We start from the raw sequence: 12,610 nt of genomic DNA on the forward strand, positions 1-12,610 counted from the left end.
TTTATGTGAATTACCTAGAAATTAAATTCCATGAAAGCCGGAATGTTGGTTTGTTCAACACTATCTACATAGTGCTTAGAAGAGTGCCTACCACAAAGATGTGCTTATTAAATATTTGTTGAAAGAGCAAATATGTGGAATAATAGCTTTGAAAATTTAATTTAAAAAACAGATCTGTAATATCAATGTATCAATTGTAATATCAATATATACCACATTCTCCTGACACTACTTCTCTGCCCATAATGTCATTTCTGCTCTTTATTTTTAATTAACCCCCTGAAAGTATTTTTATTGTTGCTATTTATTGTTTTAAAAATCTTTCAAAGAAGAAGTGTCACATTGATATTTTATGTACACATTCATACAAGTCAGGCTAAAATTTTTTTTTTCTTTTTTGTCAATTGTTGGTATTACTCTGTTATTCAAATGCATTAAAATTTCAGTTTGCCTGACTGTGATTTTATTTAATCATTAAAGTTGTGTTTAGATGAAAATATTCAACCTAAAATATCTGATTTTTGAGTTTTGTTCCATTTTAACAAGCAAATTGCATTATGTTGCAATTATTCTGATCACAGTTGTTTATATTTATGTTCTATGTATGATTCTTAGGGCTTTATATGCAATATCTCTTTGTTTTTCCCAATAATCCCATTATACAATGTTACCAAAGAGTAAATAAAAGCTAAGGAAGCTTTATTAATTTCCTTAATATCACATCAGTATGAAATTGTTGAGTCAGAATATGAGTCAAGATTTAATACCAGAAAGTGTGCCCACTTCTGGTCTTTCTACCTTTGCAGTCTCATTTAATTATATAGTTGTTGTTATGGTATGAATCTATGTCTCCCCAGCATTCATATGTTAAAACCTATCACCAGTGTGATGATGTTATGAGGGGAGACCTTTGAGAGTTGATGGGATCAGCAGGGCAGAGCCCTCATGAGTGGAATTAGTGACCTTATAAAAGAGAACTGAGAGAGACTTCACATCCTTTCATCATGTGAGGACACATCAAGAAGGTCCATCTGTGATCCATAAAGCAGGCCCTTGACAGACATCAAATATGTGAGCACCTTAATTTTGGATTTCTCAACCTTCAGAATTGTAAGAAAAAAAAAATTCTGTTGTACACAAGCTGCCTAGTCTACAATATTTTTCTTATTGCAGACTAAATGGACTAAGACAGCTGTTAAAATAATCAATTATTATTTTTTTTTTTTCGTTTTCCAGAAGAATTTCACTTCTCCATAGAAGCTAAATGATCACACAGGTACATCCAAATGAATTGACTGAAGAAATCACCAGGAAGTGCTTTGACTCTGACTATGAGGAAGCCTCTTTTTCTATCTTCCTATTTATCTCTCTTTTAAGAGATTAACTTCAGAAGGCTCTTCTTTGTATAAAGCATATTATCACTTGCTTATATTTTCTTAAGACTCTTCAATGTGTTCGTTGAAGGGTCTGGAGTAATTTATCCTCTTCTCCAGGAAATCATACAAATTTAAATTATTTTTGAAAGACATTGTCTGCACATATAAGCTTAGAAGAAAAATAAGTGCAATAAATGCCTAGCATAATAGCATTATTTATATACATTTGTGTGTGTGTACATGTGTGCATCCATGACATTTTACTATTAGAGATCCATTGCACACCTAGCACAGTATGTCATGTATGATCTGTAATAACATGCATATGCTAACATCCCTGCTTTCCATATAAGTAAATCACCTCCATGTCAACATCTATTCTTTCTGAATTGTCACATATAGGTCCTAAACCCCACATTTCGCATCCTAGCACATCTGTATTTCATTGGTTCATTTCTAGAAGTATTTTAGAGTAAAAGATATATTCCAACTCTGATAATTTTACACATTAGCAATAATTGGCATGTATTAACTTCAGTCATATACACAAAATACCTTTCTCTCTTATTTTCACAACCATACTTTCAGAAAATAAAACATCATTTGCTGAAACCACATTGAACAGGAGTATATTTGAAGAAATTCAAAATAATCATAGTTTGATGATATTACAAACTTCATTTGAAGGTATATGATGAAAATACAGATTGCCCAGCTTGTTATTTTATTGTGAAACATATCCAGAAAATTTCTGATGATGGAAGAGGAGTAGCAGAATGAAGTAGGTATTTTACAACATCATTATACTAAAAACAAAAAATAGTCTTGCTGTTAAAAACTGGTTATTCTTTCCAGGACTTACAAAGTTTTTCCTCTACTCTTATAACTATATATCTAAATTATTGTCTGCATAGCTTGGTGTGCCCTTATAAAGCTCACAATAAAAATCAGATTGTGGCAAATTTGTTCCTTCTGTTGTACAATTGAACAGTGTGAAGTAATTTGGATATTTGATATGCTCGTTAGGACTTCTTATATTATTAATTCTAATTCTTTGTTGCATTGCAGTAATCCTATGGCCAAAATATTTTTACAAACTTTATTTAAGCAAGCTTACATACTCTTTCTTATATCCCCCTTTGACTCAACAGAATTGTAACTATGGAGATATCAGAAAAAAATGGTCTTCTAAAACCCGACTTCAAAATCACATAATCATAAAAAAGTTAATAGGTTTAATGACCTATCATGTGTAATTACATGTAATTATATATGCGTGTGTGTATATATATACACATATGTGTGTGTATGTGTGTATATATACTTTTTTTTTTTGAGAGAGAGAGTTTCCCTCTGTCACCCAGACTGGAGTACAGTGGCATGATCTCAATTCACTGCAATCTCTGCCTACTGGGTTCAACCGATTCTCATGCCTCAGCCTCCCAAGTAGCTGGGACTACTGATGAGCACCACTATGCCCAGCAAATTTTTATATTTTCATAGAGACAGGGTTTTTCCATGTTGGCCAGACTTGTCTCAAACTCTTGGCCTTAAGCAATCCACCTACCTGGGCCGCCCAAAGTGCTGGGATTACAGACCTGAGCCACTGCACCTGGTCAATTTTATAATATTTTTAAAAGGACATAATAAACGAATTTAACAGAAAGGTGACCAATTAAGAGATGATACGTTCACTGTTTGTGACTACAAAGTATTAATATAAATTTTCAATTAAAGTGAATTAAACATTTATTTTGATATTACTATGTGCCAAAACTGAGCTTTGAATTTAGGAGAGGAATCTAAATAACACTTTTATTTTCTTAATGTTTATTTATTGTAAGAGAAATTTATTAAATTATGCTTAAAAATATTGAATATTCCTTCAAAAGGTGGGATCTTACTCCTCTTTCCTTGACTGTGAGGTGGACTAAGTGACTTATACCTAACAAGCAGAATACGGTGGAAGTGATGGTGTTTTACCTCTGAGACTATGACATAACAGACATTGTGGTTTGCTCCTTGCCCTCTCTTTTTTATCTCACACTGGGAGATGCCATCTGCCATTTTTCAAGCACAATAAAACAGGCTAGTGGAACAATACACATGGAGAGTAGCTGAAGCATTTTGCCAATGGCTATGTCAGGGAGACATCTAAGAGGTGAATATCAAACCCCAATTCAACCTTCAGGTGGTGGAAGTCCAAACTGACATTTTGACTGCAAACTAAAAGAATTTGAGCTGAAACTACTTAGCTAGGCTACTTCTATATTGTGACCCACAGAAACTGTGAAATACTAAGTGTTTATTCTTTCAAACTTCTAAATTTTGACCTATTTTTGACACAGCAATAGATAACTAACACAGACAAAAATAGTATTGAAGACATAATGATTAACACTGTGGAAAGAAAGACAAGGAGGAAGTGATCCTCATGTAATTGATGTATGAACAGTTGGGAAGGAAGATGAAACATTAACTAGGTGATAGGAGAGAAAGTCATGTTATTTACAGAGTATTTCTAAAATATAATATCACATCCTTTTTATGATCAGGTATTATGGACCCTGGAAGAGTTAAGTGGAAAACAAATTTGAAAGTCAGTTTGCTAATGGGTCTTCAAACATCTTTCCATATTTTAGACAGCAAGAGAAAGCTGTATCAGTGATGCTTTCATTTGGATATAGTGGTTTGACCCCTCCAAATCTCATGTTGAAATTTGACTTTCAGTTTTGAAAGTGGTGCTTCATGGGAGGTGATTGGGTTATTGGGGCTACTCGTTCCTGAATAGAGTAAGGCCCTCCCTGGCATGAAGGCCAGTGAGTGAGTTCTCAATCTATGAGTTCCCAGGAGAGGTGGTTGTTAAAAAGAGTCTGGTACCTCCCGCTCCCATCTCTCTTAATTGCTCTCTCTTACCATAGGTTTTCTACCCACCCTAGCTCCCCTTTCCCTTTTGCCATAAGTAGAATCAGTTTGAGGCCCTCAATAGATGCAGATACCTGCACCATACTTCTTGTACCACCTGCAGAACCATGAGCCAAATAAACCTCTTTTCCTTATAAATTATTTGACCTCAGGCATTCTTTTAGAGCAATACAAACTCAGACAAGAGATTATTATGATTATGATAGAAAGTAAAAAATGCTAATTTATAGAGCTTTACATTCCAAGATGTGACTAGGATGCAAATACATTAAAAAATTCATAGGAGTCCAGAGATAGGAAATGGATATCTCACTGTAAATGGGAATTATTAGCCAAAAAAGCATGGATTATAAAGAGGAAAAAAAAAAAGATAATTTCTATAGCTGAAGTCTCAAAGGTTAATCCTAATTCCTTTAAAAAGAGACACTAAAATTTGCTTATTTTTTAAAATTACTTATGCACGCATACATGTATTAAACTTTGCATAATCTTTGTTCTAAGTAGGGGTCCATTCCTTATTATAAAACTATTTCCCTTTTTCATAATTGTTCAAGTTAGATAATCCCTTTAAATATTATTCTCTCTAGATAATCAGAATGGACAGTATTTGTGTGCTAAAATAAGTATCCTGGTATTTAGATGAATATGCTCGAGTAAAAAACACTCTACAGAATTGAGCGCCGAATATTTTGTTATTCAAAAACAAAATTGGAGGAAAAAAAGCAACAGGGCAGTGCATACATAGTCAAATGAATTTTAATTAATATTTCTTTCCTTTTTCTTGGCCTACCTGTTACAAAAATCTTATGTGTACTGATTTTAACTTTATCATATAAAAATGTGAAATAAAAGGGCACGACTATTTACTATTAGGTTAATGCAAAAGTAATGGGAAAAACCACAATTACTTTTGTACCAACCTAATATTAATTCTCATTATTCTAAGCTAAAAATCTTGTTCCTTAAAGTTGTATTTTGTTAGAATTTGAATGTTACATGCATGTATGTTTGTGTGGGTGTGTCTGTGTGATGGTGTACCCATGTTTTACCCAGGGACTGTTCTCTACTTTGTTTCTAATTCTGAAGACTTCCTAATTCTAAACACTTCTACAAGAAGTCTTAATTATTTATCTGAAATAATTTTTGAACACCTGTTATGTGCCAACACCTGAGGATAAAAAGGTAAATTAAAAATGATGAAGTTTTGTTGCATTCATAAAACATACAGTCTACTGTGCAGTCACACCAAAAACATTATACAAAAAAATAATCAGAAGAAAAATAAAATAACTGCCATGAAGGGAAAAAAGGGGCTTAATTTGATCTACCTTCAATAACATTGTTATAAAAAGCATCTCAAAGAAGAAGAGACTTGAGTAGAGATTTGGAGGATGAGAATGAGATAGCATTGAGAATGATGCAGGAGGGTGGAAGCTGAGAGCATCCCAGGCATGAAAAACCGCTCATAGCAAAGATCATGGGGAGAGTGCAGTATGTTGACAGAATGGGAAGAAAGCCAGTATGGTTGGATTATACTAATAAGAGGGCATGCTGACTTGAAATGAAACCAGAAGGAATGAGATTGGTGAGATGGTAAGTAATGAAGATCTTAGTCTGTGTGTAATGGAAAGTTATGGAAGCAGGTAGTATAGGAATTATAGAGTACTATGTAGTTTATATTTTAGGTTTTATAAAGCTAAATGACTAAAAAAGTGATAGCTAATGTGGACAAGAAGGTATACAGATTTAGATGTGTCCAAGTGAGGGATAATGGCTGCTTGAACAATATAGTTTCAGTGTTGATGGAGAGAAGCCAATTTATTCAAGGGTTTGTTTGTTTGTTTGTTTTAGACAGAGTCTCACTCTGTCACCCAGGCTGGAGTGCAATGGCACAATCTCGGCTCACTGCAACCTAGCCTCTTAGGTTTAAGTGATTCTTCTGCCTCAGCCTCCCGAGTAGCTGGGGTAACAGGTGGGCACCACCATGCCTTGTAGAGGTGGAATTTCATCGTGTTAGCCAGGGTGGTCTCAATCTCCTGACCTCATGATCCACTCGCCTTGGCCTCCCAAAGTGCTGGAATTCAAGAGATGTTTTTAAATAGTATTGGCAAGTATTGATGATTTTGTAAATTAAGGGAGAGAAATAATGAAGGCTGACTTTCCTACAGTTTTGCTTATAGCTTCTGAATATATATGGTTATCAATGTTAAATTAGTTACAAAAGTATAAATATTTAATATTTCTCAGTAAGTGTATGGGAGTTGGCAGAAAAAAATGATAATGGTAATTCCTGAAGTTTAAAATGTTGTCAAAATATTGTCACTTCCAATCCTAGGATTTTGCATACAACTCTGTGCTGAGTATTATGTACATACAACAATAACTTTCTATTTTAGACTCTTCTCTTTTTTGATTTTTGAGCAATTTAACTAAATTAGTAAAATAACTTTGAATTCATGTATTCTCTACCTTAGTTGAGAATCTTGAGAAAGTTTTTCTATTACTCAATGCAGCATCAATGTAACTTCAGCATTATTGCCACAAAACTCCCTGGACACTTGAGGCAGAAAGGAAAAAAGGAAGGAATGAAGAAAGGGAAAGAAACAAAATACTAAAATTAAAGGTTTTTTTTTTGGTCATGCTCTCAAATAAATTAATTATCCATTTATAGTCAACATACAGCATGATGAAATGCTTATCTGTGAACTTTCACTGTGTGACACTATTTGGTATGGTTTGGCTCTATGTCCCCACCCAAATCTCATCTTGAATTGTAGCTCCCATAATTCCCTTGTGTTGTGAGAGGGACCTGGTGGGAGATAATTGAATCATGGGGAATATTTCCATCATAGTGTTCTCATGGTACCGAATAAGTCTCATGAGATCTGATGGTTTTATCAGGGGAAACCTTTTTTGCTTGGTTTCCATTCTCTCTTGTCTGCCACCATGTAAGACATGCCTTTTACCTCTGCCATGAGTGTGAGGCCTCCCTACCCATGTGAAAATGTAAGTCCATTAAACCTTTTTTTTTTTTTTAATCTATAAATTACCTAGTCTTGGGTATGTCTTTATCATTGCATGAAAATGGACTAATATAGTAAATTGGTCCTGGTTGAGTGGGGCACTGCTATAAAGATACCCAAAAATGTGGAAGCGACTTTGGAACTTGGTAACAGGCAGAGGCTGGAACAGTTTGGAGGACTCAGAAGATAGGAAAATGTGGGAAAGTTTGGAACTTCCTACACACTTGTTGAATGGCTTTGACCAAAATATTGATAATAATATGGACAATAAAATCCAGGTTGAAGTGGTCCCACATGGAGATGTGAAACTTGTTGGGAACTGGTAAAGAGTAAAGGTGACTCTTGCTATGTTTTAGTAAAGATTGCAATGGGAAAGTTTTGGATTAATCTTATTTAAAATTGATGCTACAATAAAGTGTTCCTCTTCTTCCCCCCAAAAAAAGACTGGCGACATTTTGCCCCTACCATAGAGATTTGTGGAACTTCAAACTTGAGAGAGATGCTTTAGGGCATCTGGCAGAAGAAATTTCTAAGCAGTAAAGCATTCAAGAGATGACTTGAGTGCTGTTAAAAGCAGTTTTAAAAGGGAAACAAAGCATAAAAATTAGGAAAGTTTGCAGACTGACAATGCAATAGAAAAGAAAAACCCATTTTCTGAGGAGAAATTCAAGCCTGCTGCAGAAATTTGCATAAGTAATGAGGAGCTAAATGTTAATTGCCAAGACAATGGGGAAAATGTCTCCAGGGTATGTCAGAGACATTTGAGACAGCCCTACTCATCACAGGCCCAGAGGCCAAGGAGAAAAAATTAGTTTCATGGGCTGGACCAGGGGCCCCCTGCTTTATGCAGCCTAGGGACCTGGTGCTCAGTGTCCCAGCTGCTCTAGCCATGGCTAAAAGGGGTCAAGGTACAGTTAAGGCCGTGGCTTCCAAGCGTGCAAGCCCAAGCCTTGGCAGCTTCCACATGGTGTTGGGACTGCAGGTTCACAGAAATCAACAACTGGAGTTTCAGAACCTCTGCCTAGATTTCAGAGGATATATGGAAGGACCTGGATATCCAGAGCCCTCATAGAGAAGCTCTGCTAGGGCAGTGTGGAAGGGGAATATGGGGTCAGAACCCCCACACAGAGGTGCTTCGTGCACTTGGAAAAGCCACAGGTACTCAATGCCAGCCCAAGTAAGCAGCCAGGAGGGAGGCTAAACTCTGCAAAGCTATAGGGGCAAAGCTTCCTAAGGTGGTGGGAACCCACCTCTTGCATCAGCATGACCTGAATGTGAGACATGGAGTTAAAGGAGATTATTTCAGAGCTTTAAGATTTAATTACTGACTCATTGGATTTCAGACTTGCATGGAACTTATAGCATCTTCATTTTAGTTAATTTCTCCCATTTGGAAAAGGGTGTATTTATTCAATGTCTGTATCTCCATTGTATCTAGGAAGTAACTAACTTGTTTTTTATTTTACGGGCTCATAGGCAGAAGAGACTTGCCTTGTCTCAGATGAAAATTTGGACTGTAGATGTTTGAGTTAATGCTGAAATGAGTTAAGACTTTGGGGGACTGTTGGGAAGGCGTGATCAGTTTTGAAATGTGAGAACATGAGATTTGGTAGGGGTCAGGGGCAGAATGATATGGTTTGGCTCTACATCCCCACCCAAATCTCATCTTAAATTGTAGCTCCCATAATTCTGATGTGTTATGGGAGGAACCTGGTAGGAGATAATTGAATCATGGGGGTGACTTCCCCCTTACTGTTCTCATAGTAGTGAACAAATCTCATGAGATCTGATGGTTTTATAAGAGGAAATCCCTTTTTCTTGGTTCTCATTCTCTGTTGTCTGCTGCCATGTTAAACATGACTTTCACCTTCCACCATGAGTGTGAAGCCTCCCTAGCCACATGAAACTGTGAGTCTGTTAAACCTTTTTCTTTATAAATTACCTAGTTTTAGAGAAGTCTTTATCAGCAGTGTGAAGACGGACTAATACAACTGTTGAAAAACCTCCATCTGGTACAAGAGCCATCATTGACAATTGAAGCACTTGATAATAGTTGATATGAAACAGGGTGATAAGAAGCCACTCTATTTCTTAATAGCCATTCTGATTCAAGTCCATTTTTCTGATTAATATGTTTTCTTGGCACCCAGCAAGACCCAGGTGTTGCTAATGAATTTGTGCAAAGTTGTCACCTTTTTGTACTCCTCAATATGACCATGAATTTAGCAAAAGTCATCAGATGTCCAATGTATGCAGTAAGATGCAGAATTTGTAGAGAAACAGCTGGCAATATGTGTTGTTTTCTTCATGAAATTTCACTAAACTGTGCTAGGCTTTATGCAATACATTTTAATTGTCTATTTTTGCAAATATTCTGTCTTACTGTAGTCTCTACTGTAAATTGTTTATGTTGTTTACATGCTTAATTTGCTATATTATTTATATATATAACTTGTTAATTGATTGCTAGATATATATTTAGAAGTTATCAAATAATATTTTATTAAAAAATATCTCATAATTCTAGTAAAAACGTAATAAAAATAACAAAAAATTGGTAAGTTAGTTATAATAGATGATAAGGTCTACATATTCCATGAACTAGGTACACCACGTTTTCTGTTTTTTGTTTGGGAGGAGGATGGTTGCTTGCTTCTCACCTATGTTTTCTGGTCCAGGTTATTTACTGTTTGTGTCTAATATTACACGTTTTTACCTTGATCTCCTTGGTCTTTTCTGGTTTTGAGCCACTTTGAATTTATTCTTGTTCTTTTTACCTGTCTTTTCTAGTTGAAATAGTCTTTCTATGCATCTCTCTTTAACTGGTTAAATTATGCTTTTACTTAAGACCATAAATTTATTATGTATTTTCTCAGGGAAATCTTTCTTAAGAAATGCTCAAATTATGGCAGGAAAAAGTGTCCTCCATAGTGCCTATCACAACTGAATGTTTGTATTTCTTTATATGAACCCGATATGGTTTGGCTGTGTCACCACACAAATCTCAACTTGAATTGTATATCCCAGAATTCTCACGTGTTGTGGAAGGGACCCAGGGGAGGGTAATTCAATCATGGGAGACAGTCTTTCTTTCCTGTGCTATTCTCGTAATAGTGACTAAGTCTCACAAGATCTGATGGGTTTATCAGAGATTTCCGCTTTCGCTTCTTCCTCATTTTCTGTTGCTGCTGCCATGTAAGAAGTGCCCTTCACCTCCAGCCATGATTGTGAGGCCTCCCAAGCCATGTAGAACTGTAAGTCCAATTAAACTTCCTTTTCTGGGTATGTCTTTATCAGCAGCATGAAAACAAACTAATACAGAACCTTTAGTTTGTTTGTTTGTTTAAGGTCTGCTATGGTTGGAATGTTTGTTCCCTCCAAAACTAATTTTGAAATTTAATTGTCATTGAAACAATATTAAGAGCCAAAACTCATAAGAGAAGAACATGGCATCAGGCTCTACCCTCATGGATAGAATTGGTACAATTATATATGGGCAGGTTTGGTCTTCTCTTGGTCTCTCTCACTCTTCTATCTTCTGCCCTAGGCTAGTGCGGCAAGAAGACCCTTACTAGATGCCAGTACCTTAATCTTGAACTTCTCAGCCTCCCAAACTGTTCGCCAATATAGTTATATACCTGCTATGTACTTTGAGCATTAGTTTCCTGTTATACAAAATGAGGGTTATCATAATACAAACAAAAATACATAAAATTTATCTAGCTTTGTTATGAACCAGGCACTGTGCTAACATAGGATTTTGAAATGTAGATGGTGTCAGCAAATGGGTTTTGCTAAATCTATAGTACTGAGCATTTTATGTGTTAGTAAGAAATCTTTTTTATGATTTATCAATATGTACCATTTCTCAAACTTCATTAGATAAAATTGAAGAATTATGTAAGTTCTCTACATAAGTCTAAAGAGTTCCAAGTTAGTAAGAAACATTCATCCTGCATTTCATAGGGAGAGACAATCGGTAATATAACATTTATGACCATTCTGAGTTCCCTCACTTGCTACTCCAAGGAAGGAAGAGTGATTTAGCTGATAAGTTTAAGTGAGGTAACACCACTCATGTTTTCTTTTCCTTCTTCTTAGGTCTTGCCTGTTCTGAGATTATGTTCAGAGCTACTCTTGTTGCAGCAATAATGTAAGAAGGATAGAACATTTCCATTAGGGAGTCCTACAGTGTTCTTCCTGTGCCAGTGACTGGTGAATACATATGTCTAATTCAGGGTTAAATATGAGTAAATCAGAGCCCAAAAAGTGCTTCCCAGGGTCAGCTTTATTGAAAAATAAACTGAGAGTCTGATCTCTATCTGTCTGACACTTGGCATTCGTCCTTCAGTGTGTTTTGAACTTAGGTGAGAATGAAACTCGATCTTTATTAAACCGATAAATACCCCCCAACAGCTCTGTTTTTATACTAAACTCTTTATGTGACCTGTAAAAAGTTGAGTGAAGACATTGTGTAATGAAAATAAAACAATGTGCTAATAATAAACAATGTATTTATTTTAAGCTCATTGGATTTTCATGCAGTCTAAGTAGAGATACTTAAAAAAAAAAAACAACTTTCCTCTTGATTATGAGATACACTAATTTGAAAGTACTTTGTAATTCACGAAATATTAGAGTTGGTGAACTTCTATTAACATTTTTAGAAATTATGTTTATATGTAATGCATGCTTAGTTTCTCTTATTTAATTCTCTATGTGATATAGAAGGAGAGCTACAGTGTCATGAGGCTATCTCTCAGCTTCCAGAAAACTTTAAACTATAGACTCAGGTTCAGGCTAGACATTTTTATTCTGATTCTGTACTTCCATGATTGGGTTAAAATATCATCAGCCTCTGAATTTGGAGAGAACCATTTTCTCTTTGTCAGGGCATGTGGCATGGCATATAACATACAATGAACATACATTTTTATCTGGGGAACTTATACATAAGGTGGACAATCTATTCTGGCTTATAGTTCTAGATTATTCATGTTGTGTTGGTAGGATTAGTAATGGTTTCTCAATCACTTTCTGAAGTGCTCTACTATGAATGATACATTACAAGGTCACTTTGTCTATAAATAAACCAAAGGAGCAAAATACCTGATTGACTGCCTAAGGGCTGTCATTAGAAAACTTGGTATTCTCAGGTTTAACTTGATAATATAAGCTAATTTTAGGGAAAATTCTACTCCTGGTTTGTGATATACCTTGTTTAGGACATGGAATGTTACACTTAACATTTATTCAAATTCACCAAGCTCATGAGTAAAGGATCTG

The 12,610-nt window shown here is 35.4% G+C and overlaps 1 long non-coding RNA gene across 1 annotated transcript in view; it reads left to right on the plus strand.

The window, feature by feature from the left end:
* The window catches only part of LOC139355780 (uncharacterized), a 98,353-nt gene extending 88,647 nt beyond the window's left edge, over positions 1 to 9,706 (plus strand). The window contains exon 5 of the long non-coding RNA XR_011606823.1: positions 1,237 to 9,706. This is a non-coding gene — a long non-coding RNA (uncharacterized lncRNA). The remainder of the gene's footprint in view (positions 1 to 1,236) is intronic.
* Positions 9,707 to 12,610: the final 2,904 nt, after the last annotated feature.

Source organism: Macaca nemestrina, chromosome 8 (genome assembly GCF_043159975.1).
Source record: "Macaca nemestrina isolate mMacNem1 chromosome 8, mMacNem.hap1, whole genome shotgun sequence".
Taxonomy (NCBI): Eukaryota; Metazoa; Chordata; class Mammalia; order Primates; family Cercopithecidae; genus Macaca; species Macaca nemestrina.